The sequence below is a fragment of the Sceloporus occidentalis genome, unplaced genomic scaffold (genome assembly GCF_023333645.1).
Source record: "Sceloporus occidentalis isolate IW3139 unplaced genomic scaffold, rSceOcc1.0.p SCAF_3, whole genome shotgun sequence".
NCBI lineage: Eukaryota > Metazoa > Chordata > Lepidosauria > Squamata > Phrynosomatidae > Sceloporus > Sceloporus occidentalis.
Window position 1 is genome coordinate 204,566,904 of NW_028316983.1, and position 24,837 is coordinate 204,591,740.

Genomic DNA, 24,837 nt, shown 5'->3' on the forward strand with positions numbered 1-24,837 from the left:
TAATAATAATAATAATTTAGGTTATTAGTTTGCTGAGGCACCAGAGCTCTCTGGCAGAGAAGGCTCAATGTCTCTGGACACTACAGTTCCCAGAATTCCATAGCACTGAGCCAGGACAGTTAAACTGGAGTTAAACTGGATTATCTCCCCAGTGGGGATGCAACCTAAGAAAAGGCAACTGAATGACAGGAGGATGGATGTAGATATATATAGATATAGCTCTTTAAGGGCTTTTGGACTTCAGCTCCCAGAATCCCAGGCTATTGGCCAACATGACTGAGGCTTCTGGGAGCTGAAGTCCAGGATCCTTTAAAGGGCACAATTTGGGGACCACTGGGATAGATGTAGATGTGGATGAATTGGATCGGGGCTCTGACACGGAGGACCCTTTGAATTTGGCTGCCAGGGATGGGAAACTAGAAGGGAGGAAGAAAAAGGGAGAGCTGTCATTCAGGTAAAGCTAGTATTCGCATGAAAGTGGAGCCAGGCTCTCTTCTTAGCCCCGTAAGTGCAAAGGTTCAGGATGCCTTCAGGGCCCCACTGAGCATGTGCAAGGGTTCCAATTCGAATCGTTGAATCCCCCATGGTATGCACCAGTGTGGAAATACAATTTGCACTCACTCCGCTTTCCCTGAATCCGCATCACATGACTTCCTTCAATTCAATTCCCCGTCAGTTCAGAAGGGCAACAGAACAGCAACCAGGTATGAAAATACATTCTCGTTATCATGTGAATGCGAATCGCCCGATCTGCAGAAGCCCCGGATCTGAGCTGCAGAGACCCCGTCTGATAAACGCCTGAGTGTGTGAGAAAAAGAGGAAGACCAGTAAAGAGCTGGAAGCCTGACAGATTTTAACTACACCCGCACTGTAGAAATAATCCAGTTTGACACCACTTTTACTTCCATGGCTAAATGCTATGGAATTAAGGGTATTGTAGTTTGATAAGGCACCATAACTCTCTGACAGAGGAGGCTAAATGTCTCACTAAACTACAGTTTACAGAATTCAATAGCATTGAGCCATGGCAGTTAAAGTCAACAGGTGGCTTGAAGGTACATACACACGTAAACACATGCTAGAAGCTCCTGCTATGTTACTACTGAAAACACTCTCCACTCATCATCCTGATAGTTGCCTCAACATCCACAACAGAGTATAAATGAGATTTTCAACATGAGATATTTGAATCATGAAATATTTACTCATCCTTCACCATTATGCCCATACTGTAAGTTACTAAAAAGTTATACTTACACTGAAAAATGTTATGTTGTCCCTAAAATTATAAAAGAGAATTAAATGAAAATAACTAGATAATTTGCAGCTAGTAACTTGCAAGAGGTGATAGATATGCAGGCCTTTGCCCGTGTGTGTTGTCTCACTTGCAGTATGAAACCCTGATATGAAAGGAAGGCTGTGCATCTCTCATTTCCATATGCAAATTATGTTTGAACATGAACAGTGAAATCACTTGCTTTTCAAAGTCAAAATGCAGATTGATATCTTTCCCCTCTTTAGGTGGAAATAAATGCCAATACTCCCCTGCAAGGAAAAAGTAAATTATGTTTTGTACAACTGGGCATTTAAATGGAGAACATTAGGAGCAAAGAATCTCATTTGCTGTGTATGGATGACTGCATGTCCCTGGACGGTTACACCCTTCCGAGATCTCACTGGAGTCCAGATGAGAAAACCCCATTGCCAGACAGAAAAGGCTGCTTCTGAAACAAGTGAACAGTGGGGCAGACAACAAAATTAGGCATGAAGGAAAAATTTTTACATTTAGAGCAAGTGTGAAATAATGTAGCAGTGGCACAGTCCCTCATTGGTAAAGTATATTGTACAAGCATGTGGATATAACAACAACAATAATCGGTGCCCATTTTAAACTGTATAAGCTGTAGGAAGTGCTAGCACAAGAGTGGGGGGGAAAGTAGATCCGCCACATGTTGGTGAAGAACAACTTGTCAGCTCTAGTAAGCATTGCCAATGGTCAGGGATGATGGGAGCTGTAGTACTGCAACTTCTGCAAGGCCTAACAGATTTGAAATCAAAAGCCAGAAGACCTATAGCAGAGATAAGCCATCTTTTGCATGTAAGAAAACAGACCTACCCCTCCAGAGCCCTCTGTAGATGTGATGATGTGAGGAGCTACCCATAATGTTGGGTGGCATAACCCTACCACTGCAGAAATTCAGGGATCTGTCTGTATTCCATGCTTTGCCCTCTCTTCAACTGTTTCCATTGGAGCAGAAAAAGATCAGGTGAATACAAAATCACATGGTTTTGTGCATTGCTCCAGGATATGCAGCTCACTCATATGTTATCTTGCTTTATTTCTGCCTTGCTTGAAGCTATGATTCAGCTGTGTACTCTTAGGGGCAGTCAAACCCTGCTTTGCTCAACATTCCTGTCTTGCTAAAAACACAGAACAGGGAAAAAATTGTGAGAGTAAGTGTCATGCCCTCCCCTAAAAATTCAGCTTCAGAAGATGAAATAAACCTATCACAGCCATGCCCTCCTCCAAATTAGTTTGATGGTCACCCTGAGTTCTCCAGAGGAGCAGGAGACAGGAGAGAAAGCTCCCAGTCTGCAGGAAAGGTGAAGGCTTTGGCATTTGGCACAAACCCCGTCCCTCCTTTGCAAGCAAAGTGAGAGGCTGTGCACAAGCAGTGGGGAAACACCCTCTTGAAATATGATCTGCAAATTGGGTGGGGCTCAGTTCATTAGCTTTATAAGTAAGGGCCCTTTCCTGTTTGGGTTTCTCTCAGAATGTGTCTACTGTGAAATATGATCCTGTAATTTACTGTCTTGGACTGTTTCTTAACTCAGGTGTCTTGCCACTCCTACATGGGCTCTGCTTTGATTTACAGCTCCTGACTAAGCTTGTCATATGTCTTGGAAAACCGGGACAATCCTGGATTGGAGGGTCTAAAAATGTCCCAGCTGGGCCTTTTAGACCCACAAATCCCAGATTCCTGCCTCATTCCAGGCCACATTTTGTCAATCTCCAGTCAGACAAGAATAGTCAGCTGAGCTTGGCTCCACCTCCTTCCCTCCTCACTCATGTGATGTCAGTTCTCCTCCTCAGGTGGCTGCTGTTGGCTCCCATTGCTCCACTGTGCAGAGCCAGGCCACAAGGAGGAAGCCACTGTGACTGCCCACTTTCAGGTGCAGGACGCCACTCCTCCAGCAGGTAGAAGGCTGGCAGAGGGAGCTCAGGGAGGAACGATGCATGGCTGTGCATGGCCCTGGCCAAGCACCGAGGAGATCCAGCGTGGGAAGACCTCCCAGGGGGTGAGGTACAACCATGTGGGGCCTCAGCCAAATGTGAAGAAGATTCAACACAGCAAGACCTCCCCAGAGGTGAGGCATGGCCGCACAGGGCCTCAGCCAAGTGCCAAGGAGATCCGGTAGGGCAAGGCCTCCTTGGGCATGAGGCACAGCTGAGGCAAGCAGTGTTGCCAATTTCGCGACTTTCACGTGAAAACGGGGACTTTTCAGAGCTTTTCGTGTGATTTTCGCGCCTGGCTCTATTTCAGTGCCTTTTCTGCGACTTTGGCCCATTCAGCTCCAGACTGCTGCAGAGCAACTAACCCTTTGGAGTGTAACAGTTTTCAGCCAATCAGAGAGAGGGCTGGAGAAAAAACTCTCTCTCTCTCTCTCTCTCTCTCAATGACTCCCTCTGAGAGAGCGAGGAGGAGCAAGAGCAAACCAACCAACCAACCAACCGTTTGGAGGAATCACACTAACGATTTTCAGCCAATGCGAGAGAGGACAGTGATTGCCTCCCCCTCAGGCATTCTCAGGCTTCAGGGGAAAGCAAAGTGGCTGCTGTGTGATCATGTGAATGTGATGTCCCTGAGAGTGTGTGTGTTAGTGATTAAATATGCCTCTGAGCATGGGCAGAGCACCTGGTCAGTTGGCACCCCTGCTGCCCTGTCTTCCAAGAATTTTGTTTTGTGGCTCTCTTTTTCGTTCTCTTTTCCATTGCCATCCATACTGCAGAAATAATCCAGTTTGGCACTGCTTCTAACTGCAAGGCTCCCTGCGATGATGGGATTCTGGGCACAACAAACCACCAAGCCCAGAATTTCATGCATGGAGCCCTGGCTGCCAGTAAAAGCAGTGTCTCAACATGTCACAACAAACTACAATTCCCAGGATTCCCTGGTTTGACAAGGGAATTGCCTCCACGCTTCCAGATCACAGCCCCAGAGAATGAGTCTACAGGATATCAGTGTTGCCAATTTAAGTCCACTTCTTCAGCTGCATTTGGATTTAATAATAATAATAATAATAATAATAATAATGGTGATGATGATGATAGAGAGATCTTGTAGCACCTTTGAGTCTCACTGAAAAAAAAGTTGGCAGCATGAGCTTTCCTAGACTTAAGCATATTTCCTCAGAATCATGGGAACTGTAGTTCATTGTGGCACCAGAGCTCTTTCTCACAAAACTACAATTCCCAGGGTTCCCTAGCACTGAGCCAGGGCAGTTAAAGTGGTCTCAAACTGGATTATTTCTACAGTATGGATTGGACCTTGAGCATTTTTAATAACAAAGGTCCAAAACACTGCAGAAATAATCCAGTTTGTGACCGCTTTAACTCTCCTGGCTCAGTGCTAGGGAATCCTGGGAATTGTAGTTTGTTGTGGCACCAGAGCTCTTTTTGATAAAGAAGGCTCAATGTCTTACAAAACTACACTTCCCAGGGTTCCCTAGCACTGAGCCCGGGCAGTTAAAGCAGTCTCAAACTGGATTATTTCTGCAGTGTGTCTTGGACCCAACTCAGGCTGCATCTTCACTCCAGACTCCAGAGACAATCCAGTTTAATACCGTTTTTACTGCCATGGCCCAGTGCTATGAAATCCTGGGAATTGTAGTTTGTTGTTGAGAGGAACAACTACCTAAAAGAGTCTAAAGGACAGTTGGGCAGTTTAATGATTACAGCATAGCATGGCCAAGCAATCCGAACTAGAGATGCAGAGGAACAATGGGATTGTGAAAGATTAACCAGAACTGTGGAAACTTGCCAGGAAGGCAGGAAGATAGGAATTAGTCAATGAACTAGTTCTGGAAATTAAGAAATGTTAAAATGTAACCTGAAGAAAGGATGTTGTTAAAACTATGCTTGCATTTTTGAGTGTATAAAAGGTTTGAAGAAAGACAATTGGGTGTGACAGTCTTGGAATTGCCATGTAGGCAGCTGTCACCCCGTACGGAGAATAAAGGCGTGCTTATTTTGAGCTACAGTTCGGACTCTGGACTTTCTTTGTTGCTGGGTGCTCCAAGGACCCTTCCGGCATAGGTTGGGAGGGCTTGCTACCCTCCCCCTTCATTTTCTGGTGCGGTTGGCCGGGAAGTGGAGCACCCTTGCCTGAGAGCTTCAACGGAAGGTGTTAGCCTCACCCAGCTGGCACGACCCCGGCGGACAACGGTGACTGCTGTACGATGAGAGGGGCCCCACTTCTATTTGACCGTTGGCAGCTCTCCCGCCGTCCTACGAGGACGTCTCAGCCAGAGGTGCCGACCTTTCAAGTGGCCAAAATAACCACAAGAGGGAAGACCAGCGCGCTGGAGGAGGCAAGTATTAGTGCACATTGAAAAGGGAAATATTGTTGGGAGGTTTTTGTGTGTTGAGTGAGTGATTTTATAAGCCTAATCACGATTCCTGTAAGCTCACCCTCTGCGCAACCGGGGGCACAGGCTGGTGGGTTGTGAGTCAAGCAGCTACTCCCCCATTTCCTTCAGTAGCTGTGAATCCCTGTTTTCCCTGTGTGTCTGTTGATTTTGTACCGCGGTTGGGTTATAGTAAAAGGAAAGTCTAGACTATAGATTTGGAGGGATATAAAACCTCAGGAGCAATTGCATAGGAAGTCGGACTAGGTGAGGGTGCCCCAAGACCCTAGTTTCCGCAATGGGGGGGAGGACAGTCAAGAGGAAAGACTCCCCCAGAGAAAACAGTAGAAAATAGTTGTTAAGATGAGCTAGTGAGGGTGGGTGCCCCCACCCAAGACCTAGTCTGCAATAAGACAGACTAAATCTAGTCTGCAATGGGAGGAAAAAGGTTCAAAAAGGCAAGACGTCTTTGGATTATATACTAGCAAACTTTGGAGAAAAACACTTTTCGGCAGGCACCGAAAAGCAGGGAAGTTGAGAGGAAAAAGAAAAGGAAAAAAAAAAAACCTTTTGTATGTTAGAGTGGCCACTTTTCCCTTTAGATTCCCCCTGGCCAGCTATTGTGTCCTTGGACCTAGAACTTATAAGGAAAGTGTTAGCCTTTACAGCAAAGTACCAATCCAGATCAATGCTACTACAATGCTACTACAATGGTACAATGTTGTAAAAGAAAATCTGCCATGGATAATGTTGCATGGTAGTTAAAACAGAAAAACCTAAAAGTAAAAAGACAGGAACCAACCCCTTGTTACTGGACTCTGGCAGACAAACCTACCCAACCTTACCCAAGGAGGAGGCTATAAGACAATTACCATCAACAGATGATAAACTACTAATCTGTTTCGATGAAGATGCTATGCCACCGTTAGAAGGGAAGAGGATGATCCTGATAGAATAAAGACCTGATCCCAAACCAAACAAAAGGAAGGAGGAAAACAAGCAGGAGTTTTTCCCCTTAGAGTAGTCACTCAAATGGTTCCAATTGGAATAACAGAGAAAGACATTCCAAGTTATACTATTCAAAGTACTTATCAACATGTACTGTTCACCAGTAGTGATTTATTAAACTGGAAAGTAACCAGATCCCCATGGTCAGAAGATCCTACTGGAATGACCACTTTAATTGAAGGCATCATGGGCACCCATATGCCCACCTGGCTTGGTATCCAACAATTGTTAAATGTTTTATTAAGTCTGGAAGAGAAGACCATGGTCTTAACCCAAGACAGGGAAGAAGTGGGAAAGAACTATAAAGACTATACCAGACCGGAAGAAAATAACACCCCCTTTTGTCAACCTATTGGAAGAGACTAAAGTTTATACAAGCCACTGAATAGCCCATAAGTTCTAAAATGCTCCTAGATGCCCAGTACCTTTGAAATAGACTTTGCCTGAAACTAGAAATTTGCGATGAAATTTGAAAAAGCCTATGTCCGTTTGCTCTGAGGACTGTGTTTAAAAATTTTAAAAGGAGCAAACAGAAGATAAACCCAGGAGCATGGGCAGAAGAAAAAAAAAGAAGATTAAAAGCCTGGAGTGTTTAAAATGAAAAATGAAAGATGGGTGTTAGAATAATTTAAAAACACCCAAATGGACTGTGTATCATATAAGAAGAAAAATCACATTAATGAGATACCAGTTTGTGTGAAAAACACTCCTGTTAAAGAAAAATATAATCCCAATCTGTGTGAGTTTAAAGGAATTATTATTATTATTAACCCTTATTTATAAAGCACTGTAAAGTTACACAGTGCTATAAACTATAATACATACAATGTACAAACAACAAACTTCCACAGATTGAGTTAGGAAACAACCTAAAGTAACAAAGACAAGCTTGAGATTTGGTTGTGAAAGCAGCAGAACAACCACATTTAAAGGAAAAAAGTTATTACTCACAAGAAGCCTTTGGATTGTGGGAATCCAACTTGAAGATGAGTGTATGCATAAGAATCCTGAGAGAGGAATCCTGAGATATAATAAATCCATTATGCAGAGGACAACAAAATAAAACAGCTTAGGATCCTGTCATACCAAAAGGAAAGTTTAGCCAATCGATTTGCAGAAGGATTGGAGACTCTACAGAGAGAGGTAAACTCATTGGCAGAGGTTTTGGTCCAGCATAAAATTGCACTGGACTATCTGTTGAGTCGAGAAGGAGGATTAAGTATGTGGCTAAATACTACTTGTTGTCATTTTATTAATGAGAGTGGAATAATTGAGACGGATGTAGAAAAACTGCACAAGATAGCAGAAAGTGTGAGAAAAACATACCAACCAACTAGTGACTGGTGGTCATGGATAACATCTTGGCTACCAAATCTAGGATGGGTAAAAGGCATAGTTATAACAGGAGTCCTAATTTTGGTAATAGGACTGGTTTTATGTATGTGTATTCCCTGTCTAATGCAATATATGCAAAATATGGTAAATAGAATGCTTAATGTGGCTGTAGCCAAAGAAATGGTGATGTTTAGTTCTTATCAGAGGATCCCCAGTAATTCAGGAAGAAATTCGCCAGAAGAGAAGGAGTTCTGGTAGAAGCAAGACTGATAGTGTTACTTGCTGACACAAGTGACAAGAAAAAAATGGGGGAATGAGAGGAACAACTACCTAAAAGAGTCTAAAGGACAGTTGGGCAGTTTAATGATTACAGCATAGCATGGCCAAGCAATCCAAACTAGGGATGGAGAGGAACAATGGGATTGTGACAGATTAACCAGAACTGTGGAAACTTGCCAGGAAGGCAGGAAAATAGGAATTAGTCAATGAAATAGTTCTGGAAATTAAGAAATGTTAAAATGTAACTTGAAGAAAGGATGTTGTTAAAACTATGCTTGCATTTTTGAGTGTATAAAAGGTTTGAAGAAAGACAATTGGGTGTGACAGTCTTGGAATTGCCATGTAGGCAGCTGTCACCCCGTACGGAGAATAAAGGTGTGCTTATTTTGAGCTACAGTTCGGACTCTGGACTTTCTTTGTTGCTGGGTGCTCCAAGGACCCTTCCGGCATAGGTTGGGAGGGCTTGCTACCCTCCCCCTTCATTGTCACACAAGAGTTTGCTGAGAAGGTTAAATGTCTCCGAAAACTAGAATTCCCAGGATTCCCTAGCACTGAGCCATGGCAATTAAAAGGGTGTCAAACTGGATTTATTTCTGCAGTGCGGTTGCAGCCGAACACATTTCTATTTGGCACAAAGCTTCCTGAACCCCCTTCATGTCAAAATAAATATCTTAAAAGGACTGCAAGATTCAATGGTGATTTTGAGAGTTGAAATAAGTTACAGTTATTTTTATTCAATTATGTTTATGTTTATTTGCAAAACATCCGCCATTTTAACATTATGGGAATTTTCCGGGAATTGTGACTGAATATTCCGTGTGATCTGGGGGGATTCAGCGTGTTTTGGACAAACATTTTCGGGAATTATCTTCGAGGCATGTTGGCAACACTGGAGGCAAGTGCCGAGTGCAGCAACTGGCAAGGCCTCCCAGGCTCAGGGTGAGGCACAGCCACACAGGGCCTCATCTGAGCACCAAGGTGATCCAGTACGGCAAGGCCTCCCTCCAGCCTGGACCCAGGTGCATGAATGTATATGTGCATGAATTTATATTAATGTTTTTTAATGTTAGTAATGTTTTTGGTTTTTAGTTGGTCATGTCCTCCACTGTTCTTGAATGTCCTACATTTTGTCCTACATTTTGTCCTGGTTTTGTGGAAGAGCATTATGGCAACCCAACTCCTGACCTCTTCCCCCCCTTCAACAACTGTTTGTATCTGACACCACCTGTTCCTTAAACTGTTGCACGTTTGGAAATCTGCATTCTGTTGCATAAAAGCAGGACAGTTAGCAGTTATGCTTGCAGAATTCCTGTTTGCTTCTTTTTGCCACATCTGCTCTCTTCTTGCATCACTCTATCCTGAACCATTTCTTTCTCCTCTCTCTCCCCCCCCCCCCCCCCACTGTATGATGTTTGATCATAAATAAGTCACCTTTAACTAAAATTACATGTTTTACAAAGAAGACTAAATTTGTCTCTATTCTTTGCTAGACCCAGGGTGGGTGGATGTGAGAACAGTTGTTCAGCTTCTGCCTACTCTCCTAGAGATATCCACTACAGTCTCTCATGTTTTGCAACAGTTGTAACTGAGGAGCTTATCGCACCCCTTAAATAACCTGTCTTACCTCTTCTGAACTGAAGTCTAATTCAGACTGCAGCTGGGTCCTATCACAAGGATTTTGCAGCCAAAGCTGCCGGGTGAGTCCAGCCTGGCTGCAGCCTGGATCCTCAGCGCGCTTCAGCAGCCATTTTTTTTTTAAAGTCAGAAAGGTCCCAGTTTCAAAACAAGGCTCCCAAAACACACCTGAGACCTGGGCTGCAGCTAGGTAAACTTACCCGGCGGTGGCAGCAGCAGCAAAATCCTAGCGATAGGACCCGACTGCAGTCTGAATTAGACTTCAATTCGGAAGAGGTAAGCCAGATTATTTAAGTGGTGCGATAAAGTCCTGAGCCTCATGCCAGCAGGAGGGCCTGCTCAGTCAAAGATATTTTCACCTATGCTGTGCCTTGCCAATGAGAGAGGTGGGGGAAATGTGGCTCTGCTGCTGGATTGCAACTTTTATCAGCCCTAGCCAGTACAACCAGTATCTGGACAACCATATTTTAGCTACCTCTACTTACAGGGAGGGTATGGTGCAGGCAAACAACTGAACCATATCATCTCAAGGGATGGTCTTCAAGGTTGTACGACTCAGTCAGCCCTTGTCTTTGCTTCCATGATACCTTAATCAGGAAAGGGAAGGGAAGCAAAGTGCCTGGAAGAGCAATTTGACCTCAAGGAATATATGTCAAGTCCATGCAGCTGACTTGAAAAGTCCATATCTTTGATTTCTCCATGGTGGAGCTGAAGTAGACAGCAAAGGTGGGACAGTATGCCATGTAGAAGGAGGGGGTTCTGAAAGAGTTCATGGGTCATATTGGGGAGCTCTGCAGGCTAGATTAGACCCACTGATGAGAGATTCCCCATTAATGAATAAGCACAAATAGTTTCTTCCTTTTAAAAAAAAGCATCAATAGTGTATAACCATCAACATTTATCAGTGCTGATATGAAAATACAACTGAGTCATACAAATTAAAGACCCCCCAGTTATGCCCACTGGCATCACAGATAGGCAAAGAATGAGTATTGGTATAAGTGGCTGCTTATTTTGCTCCCTTAAATAATTTTGTGGTTATGCATTAAATATGTTGGATATGATCCAGAATGAAATTCGCCTGGATAAGTCTCATTAGAATGTGGGCTTGGATGATCAGACCCTATGAACCTTTAAGATAAATATAATTTATAAAGATACTCAGCCAGAATGGACATAAACATCATTTCAGTTAGCAATGGATATTATGATATGTGGAAAAAAAGAAAATTAGTCCTATATTCAAAACAAGAAGCAGTGTTCATTTTCAGTCTTTTAAACACCACTGGCTAATGCCTTCCCACACCTTACATAAATTAGAATTTTATTATCGATTCTGCTTTAAATCTGATTGAGTCGGCTGAACCCATCCTAAAGACAGCAAGTCTGTTTTCGGCATTTGGGTGTCCAAAACACCTGCCAGCTGTTTGTCTGCTGAATTGAGGACATCATGTTTTCAATTTCCTTCAATAAAGCTATGAATCTGGCAATTTGCTGGCCTGCTTCAGCTAAACAGAAAGGACAATTTGAGAAAGATCATAGTTCAGGCTCAGTCAGACGGAAACGATTGAAAACAGAGAACTGGCCACTATGTTTCTCTCCCCCCTAACCTGCTCCCCAATGCAGCTTTCTGTCACAGTTTGACTGACAAACTGACTTTTTTGAGGTGCTCATGCCCATTTCAGTCAGAGTTTATTGAAGGTGATTTTGATCTTCTCCACGAGGCCACAGCAGTGGCCATGCCATCTGTCACCTTGATTGCATCGTGGATTCTCTGGAGAGGGCACGATGGCTCCTGATCATTTACAGATTGTGCTGCTTTCGCCTCCATAAGGACCACATGCACAGAGCCAGATGGTGAACATACACGCTTATTATAAGTCTTTATCTCTGTGCAGGAAGGAGAGGCACCATTAGATCTCCCTCAGGAACCTCGCTCCTCTCTACCATCATGCAGTTCTTCAGCAAATACAGTCTTCTTCAGCTGTCATCATCAACCTACCTCTGAAAATTAAAAAAATAAACAATAATTCCATCAGCCGGAGCAAGAGACGGGCAAGCGGTTCTCACACAAAGCTGTCTCCCCCACCATCCTGCTTCACCCTCCTCTCCCTGACTGTCAGCACAAGGTAGAGGCAAGTTTGTTTGCAAATAGACTGCATTAACAGGGGCTTCTTATTAAATATAAAACAAGGTTATTGGGAGGGTTACAGGCTCAGTTGATTAAATGTGTTGTGGATCAGGAGAGGCTCTTCTTCATCAATTGCCTTTTATTTTAAACTTCACAAGTGAGGAAGAGGAGATTGTTTATTCCAGATAAAGTCTTCAACCTCTCCCACTACAAATGTTGATTATCCTACTCTATGCAAGCACATTACAGTCTCAGAAAGTGGAAGTTTCATGTTAGCAAAAGCAGTGTCACAGTGTGTGTGTGTTATGCAGGTTTGCCCAGGTGTCTCACTAAAGGATGGGAAGTAAGATTCTTTACTTGGAAAGGACTTGGCTTGCCCTAGGTTTGCAAATACAGCAGAGAGCTGAAGGACTGTTACATGCTACCCTCCTGCTGTTACAGAACTGGGGCTGGAGAGAGAAGTGAAATATAAAGAGGGCACAGAAAGGCTGGTTGCTTTTTCCATTTAACAGAAAGACTCATATCTTTACAGCACTCCTTGTAAAAATAAGGAATACAAAATCCACAGTCCCTTACAGCCATTTCTATACCAGATGATTTGATTCCAATAGCATTACTCTAAAGTAAATGTTGCAGAAATGTTAGCCTGCTATATGCACCTTCAAATCTGCCATGGCATTCTTAATATAACAATTATTGCCAATTGTTTTTCTGAAATCAGTTGTCCTAAATTATAAACAGAATAATATGTGCTACTATGCTCAGTTGTGCTAATCCCCCACTCAATATGAGGGGAAATTCCAAGAAAGTGTATGTGTATGTGTACATGCATGCGCACATGCACAATCACACACACACACACACACACACACACACTTGCATTGCCAAGACTGGAATGTCTTTCAGAGTAGAAGTCTGGCCTCCTTCCAGTTTCAAGCATCTTCCTTAAAACACATGGTGATGATTATTTTTGCTCTTGTTTTTAAAACACAGATCTTTCTCAAGGAAGGTTAAGAAGACAGAAAACCTCTCCATTATCGATGCTAAGCAAAATCTGAAAATATCAATGTAATCTCAAATTAAAATGCCACGATCAGGGTAATTGGGGGGAGGGTGCTTTGAGAAGAGAATTTTTTTCTTTAAAAGATTTGTATGTTATTCTCACCATACAGTTAATATCATTTCTGTTTATTTTCACTTCATTACCAGGACAAGTTTATGGGATGGCTATGCTGACTATCATCCAGTTGCCAAGAACAGAAACCAGCCTATCAATCTGGGATTCTGTGTTCTCCCAAACATAGGGACAAAAGCAGAGCGCTGACTAGGGGTAACAGTGTAGTGACAATGACTATGCTCCACCTACTAATCACAATGTCTTTTGCAAAAAAGGCACACCAGCCATTTATTAAATCAACCAATCAACATGCAGTGACATGAGTACCACTGTGAAATAGCCATGATGACATTACTTGATCCATTCCACATACTTTGCCAATGCCATAGCTCAGGTTATAGGTTATGTAATATGTTTCTGAATTCCCATCTGGTAAAGATTTGAATCTTCCAACAGCAGAAAAATAAAAGGCAGCAGAATAGCAATTTTCCTAGATAAACATCTGTGACCAGATAGAAAAGGACTAGAATTATAGACTCACAGAATCGTGGGATTATAGAGTTGGAAGGGCATCATGGTCTATCAAATCCAACCCTCTCCTCAGTGGAAGATCTCCAGTTAAAGGATCCCCTGCAAATAGCTGTCCAGCCTCTTTTTGGAGATATCCACAGAAAGGGGACCCAGCACCTCTCCAGGCAATTGGTTTCATTGCCAAACCACTCCACTTGTCAAGAAGTTCCTTCTAATGTTCAGTCAAAATCTATCTGCTGTAACTTCAAACCATTAGACCTGGTCCTGCCCTATCTTGGGACAGCAGAGAACAAGCCTGCTCACTCTTCTCTGTGACAGGTCTTGAGGTATTTAAAGAAGGTAATGATGACACCCCTTAGTCTTTTCTTCACCAAGGTAAGCACACCCAGCTCCTTTAACCTTTCCTCATATATTTTGTTCTCCATACCTCTTGTAGCCCTTCTCTGAACCTGCCCCTATAGCCTTCTTAAAATGATGAACCCAGAACTGAACACAGTACTACAGATGAGACCTGACCAGCACAGAATGCAGTGGGGCTATTACTTCCCTTGACTTGGAAACTATGCTTCTATTAATCCAGACTAAAATAGCATTTACCTTCTTTGCTACAGCTTCACACTGCTGACCCATGTGCAAATTATGATCAGCAATAATCCTCAGGTCCTTTTCACATGAAGTACTACCAAACCATCCTATACCTGTGCATTTGATTTTTGTCGTCTAAATGTAGAATTTTGCATTTGTCTCTACTGAATTTCATTCTATTAAATTTTGCCCAAATTTCTAATTTATCTAGGTCCTTTTGAATTCTGTTCTTATCTTCCAATGTGTTTGCCACCCTCCCAATTTTGTGTCAACTGCAAACTTGATAAGAATTCCTTTCACCCCATCATCTAAGTCATTGATTAAAAGATTGAAGAATAGTGGCAATAAAATAGAACTTTGAGTCACTCCATTGGCAATCTCTTCCTATGAATAGTTTGAAGTGCAGCTATTGATGGCAACTCTTTGGGCACAGTCTTCTAATCAGTTATGGCTCCATCTAAGTGTCCCTATCTATTCCATATTTGATAAATTTGCTAATCAAAATATTGTGTGGGACCTTATAAAATATTTTGCTGAAATCCAGATAAATGACATTCACAGAATTTCCACCATCTATTAAACTAGTAACTTGATGCAAAGGGGGTATAAGAATAGTTTGGCAGGATTTGTTCTTGACAAGCCCACGCTGGCTCTCCCTGCATTGTCATCAAGATACTTGAAGACAGACTCCAGTATAATCCATTCTACTTCCCCTCCCCCAATATTTCGGTCAGGCTGACTGGTCTGTAGTTTCATTGATTATTTTTTTTTTTTTTTTGCCTTTTTAAAAAAAAACAGATGGACAATGTTGCCTTTCTCCATTTCTTTGGCACTTTACCTATTCCCCCAGATTTCTAAAAAATGATGGCAAGTGGTTCAGAGAGGACATCTGAAAATTCCTTCACTACTTTGAGATACAATTCACCCAGCCCTCCAGATCTGAACTAGTTGGGAGTCAGTGTTGTGTAGTGGTTTGAGTGTTGGACTATGACTTTGGAGAGCAGGGTTTGAATTTCAGCTCTGCCATGAGTGATCTTAAGCAAGTCACACTCTCTCAGCCACAGAGGATGGCAATGGCAAACCCTCTCTGAAGGAACTTGCCACTGACCAGCACACAGTTACAACATGTTGATTCCTGGCTAACTCCCTGTCACTCTTGATTTGCAATCCAGCTCCCTTGCCAAGTTTTCTGCTGTTGCATGGAAGCGCACAATTTTCTTGGTTGGGGGGACTTTAGAAAAATAGATATTGAATAGTTCTGCCTTTTTAATTGTGATCTGTTAGCATTTTGGCATCCGTTTAACACTGGCCCTACTGTCTCCTTCATTGTTCTCTTACCTCGAATGTATCCGCAAAACCACTTTTCATTCTGAGCTTTAGCTTTCCCTTTACTATTCCTTCAACTGAAGCCTTTTCAAAGGCAGCCATGAATATCACATAAGAGTCACATATAACAAAGGCCCTGTCTGCACAAGCCAGGATACTACAGAAGCAACCCTTGTCCTGCAGCTGCCCCAATCTCCTCAGTTACCTGGAGCTCCATTCTTGCACCGCCATGGCTATTTGCATGGGCACCCCTCTGAGCTGCTCTTCATGTTCACCACCACCTCAGGTCACTGGCTTCTGAGGTCACAACAAAGCAAGTCATAACAAGGATCTAGTGATGGTCACATGCTGCACATCTTATTCTGACCCCAGAACAAGTGCTTTGTGGTGGTGGCAGATGTGCAGGGTAGTCCAGCTGTGAAAACAGTGGCAACAGCACAGGAACAAAGGATTTGGGATCTTCCTGGAAGATATGAAGCAATGGGGGGGGGGGTGAGTGAGTGCATGCACATGTGTGTATACAGAACCTTTTAAAGTCTATTATGCCCCAGTTTTTGTGTGGAACATGCTGACATCTGGACTGCTTGCATCAAAACTGGGGTTTGGGATGTGCATCATCCAGACAGGATGATACCAGAACAGGGGTGGGGCAGGCCTTTCAGCCCATGCAGATAGGTCCTAAGAGTCATGTCATTAGTCAAGATTAGCATGAACATTTTTGGATTACAATCCACTTTCTTAGATTCATGGAGTATAATATTCATTTCATTCCCTCTCTCAGGAGACCAAAATTAGGTCCTGCATTATAATGACTACTACTTAGTGATATGAATAATAAGTGGAAACTGATACATAGCAGAAGTAAATATAACAGCCTCAACCAGGTAATTATGGGGTTCAACTGTGCCTTTTCTTTTTGCCTCAAACCCTTCATCCCCTCCTGCCACCCATCTTTTGTGTTCCTTTAGTTGATTACCATAGACACTGTTAGTTTTTTTTATTGATTGAAATTTTATTTATATACCGCCGTTCCTATGCTCACGGCGGTTTACAAACAGAATAAGATACAATACGATACAGGTTACAAATATAATACAATACAAATCACAGTTTAAAAATCAAAATTAACAGCGAAAGTCCTTCATAAAAAACCATATACTACTATACATCATTAAAATCCATCATTAACCAATCAAGATAATAAAACAATCTAAAAATACAATAAATAGTATACAGGAGCAAAACAGTCAGGACATGTGAGGGAAGGCTTGACGAAATAAATGAGTCTTAAGGTTTTTCTTAAATGACTCCAGGGAGGGGGCTAAGTGGAGCTCCTCAGGGAGAGCGTTCCAAGACTGCGGGGCCACCACAGAAAAAGCCCTTTGTGCAGTCACTGCGTATCTTGTCTTGGGAACACTCAAAAGTTTTTTTCCCACGAGACCTGAGAGTGTGGGGCGGATTGTATGGGGAGAGGCGGTCCTCCAAGTACTCTGGGCCCAAGCCATTTAGGGCTTTATAGGTAACAACCAACACCTTGTATTGTGCCCGGAAGCGAATTGGCAGCCAGTGCAGATCTGCTAGTACAGGTGTTATGTGGCTGGCCCTGGAGCTACCAGTGACCAACCTGGCAGCCATATTTTGAACCAACTGCAGCTTCTGAGTTTGGTACAAGGGTTGCCCCATGTAGAGTGCATTACAGAAATCGAGTCGAGAGGTTACCAGTGCGTGTACTACTGTTTCAAGGTCCCCCCAGTCCAGGTAGGGACGCAGCTGGCATATCAGCCGAAGCTGATAACAGGTGCTCCTAACTGTCACATCCACCTGAGGAGTCAGGTGAAGCGAGGAGTCAAGAAGCACCCCCAAACTGCGAACTGAGTCCTTCACGGGGAGCGTGACCCCATTCAGGACTGGTGGACAAACCTCCTTCCCAGGACCAGGAGAACCTGTTAGTTATTGTACCTCTAACAGATATTATCTATCTGCATCTCCTACCCACCAATTCAATGTGGCATATCTGTCCCCTTACCATTTCTGATGTTTCCAGTGACTAAAACTGTACAGAAGGGCCGTGTCTGCTGTGATGCACCACTTATGGAATACCCTCCCCTTAGAGGCCCGGCATGTTGCTATCATTCCAGCATCAAGTGAAAACATGTTTGCTTACTGAAGACATCAAGTACAGATTTAAAGTGGTTTTAATTTCTCTTATTTTAACTTGTTAAATTGTTTAATATGTTTTTTATAATTTTAAAATCATTTTTACCATTTATATTGTTTTAAACTAAGAAAGAGTGCTAATAAACACCACCTGGGGAAATACATTGAGACACTTGGGCCCCTTCATGGGATCAGGCTAGGATGAACCACAATGTCTATATCCTGGGTTTCAAGCTTAGAAGTATTTGGATGGCAAAGGCTGGGTTCTCCCACACAAATCCATGTCTACACATCTCTTTTGCTGCTGCATTGCAGATTCTTCAATTAATAAAGTTGTGGCCTTCTTTCATTCAACTCTTAGGTCTGCCATTGTCATTTGGGTGGGAGGGCAACAACATTTCCCACCTTCCCTCCCTGAAAGTTTCACCAGATTGTAAAATAATAATAACTTATAACTTACTTATTTATAGCCCACCCAATCATGAGGAATCCAGAAGGGTTACAACAGGAAAAATACATGGAATACAATAAAATCCAAATTTAGTCCTTTCCCAACCACTCTCTCAATGCTAAAATTACAATTAAACTATCACAATTTAAAAACAGTTAAATACAGTAACTTTTAAAAAGGGAAATAATAGGTGGGCAACCAACGTAGATCATAGTATGTGGGGAGAGGAATTAAGTTGAGAAGGCCTGCCAGAAGAGATCCATCTTAAGAGTCTTCCTAAAGGCTGCAAGAGTGGAAATATAACAGATCTCCTCAGGCAGGTCATTCCATAGCTTTGGAGCAGCAGTAGTGAAGGCTCTCTGGGTTACTGAAATCAGCCCAGATTTTTTCGGCTGAAGTAGGTTCTTTCCCGAGGACCTTAGTGTGCAGGACAGACAGTACGGGAGAAGGCAATCCCTTAAGTATTCTGGTCCCAGGCCACTTTAAAGGTAATAACCAACACCTTGTACCTTGCCCAGAAACTAATTGGCAGCCAGGGAAGGGACTTCAAGACTGGTGTTATATGGTCATCATGAGAAGTACCTGTAATCAACCTGGCTGCCATGTTTTGTACCAGCTGGAGTTTCTGAACTTGGCACAAGGGTAGCCCCAAGTACAGCGCATTACAGAAGTCCAATTGAGAGGTTACCAGTGCATGTACTGCTGTCTCAAGGTCTCCCGGTTCCAGGAAGGGGTGCAGCTGGCGTATCAGCTGATAGCAGGTTCTCTTGATTGTCGCATCCACCTGAGCGGTCAAGTGAAGCGATGAGTCAAGGAGCACCCCCAGACTGCAGACAGAGTCCTTCAGGGGAAATGTGGCCCCATCCAGAACTAGCTGATGTAACTCCATTCCCAGATTCGGGTTTCCTATGAAATGTACCTCCGTCTTACCTGGATTCAGCTTGAGTTGGTTTTCCCTCATCCACTCCATTACCATCCCAAGACAGGCGTTCAGAGGGGAGATGCCATCCTTAGTCACTGCATAAGTTTGAGACATTGAGAAATATATTTGGGTGTCATCAGCATACTGATAGCACCACGCCCCATTTCTCCGGATGATCTCGCCCAGCGGCTTAATGTAAATGTTAAATAGCATTGGGGACAGAATTGCACCTTGAGGGACACCCGATTTGAGCTTCCTCTTGGCTGAATAACTGTCCCCAGGTGATACCATCTGGAATCTACCTGAGAGGTAGGATCAAAACCACTGCAATGCAGTGCCATCGATACCCAACTCTCTCAGTTATTCCAAAAGGATGCCATGGTCTATGGTATCAAAGGCCTCTGAGAGGTCCAAGAACACCAACAGGGTCACACTCCCCCTGTTGATATCCAGATGGAGATCATTGACTAAGGTGACCATGGCGGTCTCCACTCCATATCCCATCCTGAATCCGATTTGAAATGGATCCAGAAACTCGGTTTCTTCCAAGACTACCCGTAGTTGATTGGCGACCGCCCTCTTTATCACCTTGCTCAAAAATGGCAATAACAAAATTGGCCTATAATTATTTCTATCCAGGGGGTCCAGGGAGGGCTTTTTTAAGAGTGGTCTAACCACTGACTCCTTAAGACAAGAAGGCAGGGTCCCTCCCTGAATTATGCATTAATTACATTTTCCAGCATCAACTTAATTGTATCACCCTCCTGGACTACCAGCCAGGTTGGGCAAGGGTCGAGAGGGCAGGTTGTCTTTTTCAAACAACTAAGGAGTACTTACGGACTCAAATTGATCCAGTCTAACAGTAATGGCGGAGGCACTGGATGCCTCTCTAGTTGCTTCTGACTCAAGGCTGGCATCCAGGTCAGCTCTTATCTGAGAGATTTTATCATTAAAAGTGTCACAGCAAGCTATAGTTGATTCTAAATAGAGGGTTCTGGGTGGGAGGCAATTGACTTAAGTTCCTCATGATAAAGAGACTCCAGTTTATATGTCTGCAAAGGAAGAAATCTAAGTTCATTTTGGGCATTTGTTACTCATGTAATTCTACTTTGATAATGGGACAATAGGGCCATATTCATTGGCCCAACTCCTGCCCTTACCAGCCTTATCTGTGTATTAGGGCTGGAGCTCTGATCTAGAGAACATGCTCTGCATGTAAAGCAGAATAAATAAAATGCTGCCATAAAAATGGTGAATTCTTGATAGAAGAGGATAGCGCTTAATCTTAGGTTTTGGTGTCCATAGAAACTAGAGTCCCATTATCTGTCTTCTGCATTAAAATTGCCTTAAAAATCATATACCGTACATTGTTGATCAAGATCAAGCCCTCTTATTTCCCACCCTTTTAGTGAAAATAAAGATGATTATTTTGCCAGTCCTAACACAAAATATCTCTAACAAAATGCTTTGAAATATTTTCAGAAATATTTCTTAAAGTTTCAGGAAAACTGAGAAAGAATTGAGTTGTTCTTCATCAGTTGACAGATAAAAAAGGTTATGTTATGTTAATCTAGAGGGGTTTCATAGTTTGTTTGTGAGCAAGACAAATAAGGAGTTGCATTTATGTCAGGTCCAGGAGGCATGCCTTACCAAAGCATTTTCAAAACACTAATATCAAATATACCTTTCCTTTCAACCCAGAAAGATTTGGATGTCATAAATTTGTACATTTTTATTGTCACATATCTCACTCACAGATACTAAAGCCATCAAACTTTCATAAATCTCTACACACTACTACGCTGGTGAATAAGAATACATGTAGAATTTGAGATTTGCCAATTGAAATTACCTAGTCCACACCTTGGACTGATGTGTGGATAGGAGCAGAGTTATCCATCAAATATTGTACTTTGTCAAAAAATTATCATGGAGTTCTCAGCTCAAATTCTGTATCAAAACATATATTAAATATATGCATTTTTATTAAAGTATATTATATTAAAATAAGTTTTTAAATTTGTTTTGAGGTGAAACTGTGTCCAGAAATTTGTGTTGTGGTGGAACATACATTTAAATCAATCATTAAATAAATAATTTTAAAAAATAAATCTTTAAATAAATAAACATTTAAACCTCAACTTTCATGCATTTTTTTAAAAAAAAACTGAAGATAAAATATAAAACCGAATCAGCTTAATGGGTGAAAGCACCTGAAAGACTCTAAATAAACATCCTTCATTATAAATTTCAGTTTTTCAACTAAAATACACACAGATATGCCACCCTCAGGACTAGCCCAAGATGTTTTGCCACTTAGAGTAATGAACAAGATGGTGTATACAAGCCCACATCATCTTGTATAAAGAAAAAACTCCATGGTCCCTTTCATCCTACAAAATTAGCACTGGGATTCTACTTTAACTGCCATAGCATCATTCTATGAAATCCTGTGATTTTGGGGGGTTTTTTTTGTTTGTTTGTTTGTTTGTTTGTTTGTTTGTTTGTTTTTGGTCTGGTGAGTCACTTGAGCTGCCTGGATCAGTCTACCTCTCCCCAAACTGCAAATCCCAGGATTTCATAGGAAAGAACCATGGCAGTTAAAGTAGAGTCATGGTGCTATAATTGTATAGTGTGAAAGGTCCAAAGGTGTAGATGCAGCATAAAATACTATTCTACAAGCAGGCAACTGAATCAGAAAAAAGCATGGAAAATCAAGTTTGCGCACATAGGATACTGAATCATAACCTAACAGAGAAAAGTACATAAATATATAGCAGCACTTTGTGACTATTAAGACATTAAATTTTCTCTTGCTCTTCTTCAGCATTTATTCTATTATTGTAACTGTTCTGAAACAAGCAGTCTTTACATTATATGGCTGAAACAAATTTGAAAAGTAGCATTTCAGAATGAAGGGGGGGGGATGAAGCCTTTCAGAATGTATAAACCAGTGTAAAAGAGCATTAATTGCTAATGTGTTGGGACCTCTTTTGCATCAGCTGGTGTATCCTGAGCACCCTCTTTCAAATTAGGCTACCATGTGGCTATCAAGTATCCCCTCTTGTAGCTAGAGTTATAGACTGTGCTCAAAATCTCTGATTAATCTGATTAAGATAGTGAGCGACTAATCCGTTAAGCTCCACATGAGTGCTGTTATGCCTGCTGAGCGTCAGATTGTAGCTACTAATCAGCTACTAAGTAAATGTTAAAAGTTAAACAATAAACTCTTTCTTATCTACTCTAGATTACATCTTTGCTTGGTGACCTTTATAGTTGAAAAGTGAAATGAGGTTAATAAAATAATGATAAATTATCTGCGGAGGCAATTCAGTTTTTACAGGCATATCAGTCACTGAGGACCTGGTAGCACTTGTCTTTCTTTAATCAGTTTAATTAATAAATTAACAGCTTTGGTTCCCCCTCCCTTTTGGAAAGTCAGTTGGAACTGGATATATTGAACTCTTAGTATCCAAAAATCCAACCAAATCTATATCACTGAATTCCAGAGTTGCCCTTCAGTTGATCATCACTCCCATCCTTCCTCCACAAAGATGGTGTTTGGCAACGTGGAAAACAGAGAACAAGACCATGGATTGCCAAAGCATTATTGTGGAGAAAAGTGTTATAAGAAATAATGCCAAACTGATATGGTTCCATTCTTATACTTAAAACATTCAAGGGGAGCAGGCTCTATCTAGAGGAAATTCCTTTTTAGGTATTCAAGGTTAAATTACAGTTTATGTCAAATAGATTATTCTGCCTTTTACAATTGGCCTTCTCTATCCATGGATCCTGCATCCATGGATCCATGCCTTGAAAATATCCCTCCCCCCCCCCCAAAAAAAAAAAACAAACCAAAAGCAGATCTTGATTTTGCCACTTTGCCTAAAATCCCATTTTAGGATGAAGGTGGGATATAAATCCCTTAAATAAATAAATTAGATAAATTAAACTAGTGCAATTGTGGCAGTGCAGCAGGCTGGTGTGGTAAAGTCCCAAGTGAGATGAGCAATTGGATTTCATGCCCCTCAATTGTCCCAATTTGGCAGGGACAGTCCCAATTAATCCTCTGTGATCCCACCTTTTCAGCTGCTTTTAAAATGTCCCACTTTCTCTCTCCTCCTCCCACTTTACCCCTTCATACTCATCTTATTTCAGTTCCTGCAAATGAGTTCAAACTGCAAAAGTAGTTTGCATTCATCCATTTCAGCAGAGGAGAGAAAAGTGGAATTTTGCCTTTCCCAGGAGGCAAGAGCAAACAGCTGCAGTCTCTCCTAGCTTGTATGTTCTTCCTCATTAATAACATTTGCCATCTTGACCACACTCTGAAGTTGCTGGGCCACATATATTCCAGTTTTCATCTCTAAAATGTTGAAGGGTATGTGATTTCGGTTAAAATAAGCACACTGCACAAATAACAACATGCCTGGTACAATTAATTAATTCTGGCTCTAACTCAGAAAGATTGGCGCTCTTTCATTTTCTAACCTGAAGCAATGAATTCCAAAGCCATACAACACAGCTGTTATAAGATTTGGGAAGTGAAGTAGATCAAGAAAAAAAAAAAGATTCAAGGAGAGCAGGCTCTAACTAAGAAAGAGAATTCCCCTTCAGATAATTCAGGGTCAAACTACAGATTATGTCAAATACATTATTGTGGTTAATGCCTTCTACAGTTGGCTCTCTGTATCCATGGATTCTGCTTGAAAATATTCCCTCCCCTCCCCCCAAAAAATCCAAAGACCAAACTTTGATTTTGCCATTTTATATAAGGGGCACAATTTTACTACACTATTCTATATAATGAGACTTTGGCTTGCACAGTTTTTGGTATCCATGGATATGTCCTGGAATCATACCCTGGGGAGATACCAAGGGCCCATCATACTACTATTTCAAACTATATACTGAACAGTTAAATGCCTAGCTTGGTGGTGTTTGCTTGTTTGTTTTTAAAATTTTACATTGTAGTAGAAGGTACCAATCAGAACTGGGGCTAGAGTATGCATGGAGGATGTTAATCATGTGTCCTAGTGCTGCAATCTTTTATTATTTCCAGTGCTACTTGGCACAGGGGGCGGGGGAATTGCTACTGATGCAAGCTGAATAGCATATTGGTGGATTTGCATCTCATTCCCCTCCCTGCATCTGATGGTCATACCCAGATCACAAACACAAATTTTAAAATTTTAAAAACAAGGAAGCATCAATAAATTTCTCATTTAATTTCATATGTAATGTGAACTTGAGAAGATGCCTGATTTATCTGCCTGTCCTATGTGTTTGCTGTTCATCTTAGAAAATTGTTGTTTGTTCAAAATGTGTTTATACACGGAAATGCCCCCATCATCAAAATCTGCTTGTGTGCTCATAGAAAAGAATGATTTTGTTCTTTCCTCCCCTCCTCATTCTACTTATTCTAATAATAATAATAATAATCCAAGTTTAATTTCTTCTTCCCCTTCCATAGTCATACATACTGTATATACTCATGTATAAGTCTAGAAATTTTAGTCAAAAAAATTGACCCAAAAATCCTAGGTCGACTTATCCATGGACCAAATGTAAATATTATACTTGAACACTTATTAAAAAGGGAACGATCCCATGGTGCAAGGCAAGAGTGCAATCTGTCCTAGAAGCGGTGACTTCCCTCTACTCTCTCTTCCATCCAGCCTTCAGTGTGAGTTAAAACAGTTATGTCTGCCATCATTTTGCAAGTTCTTTGG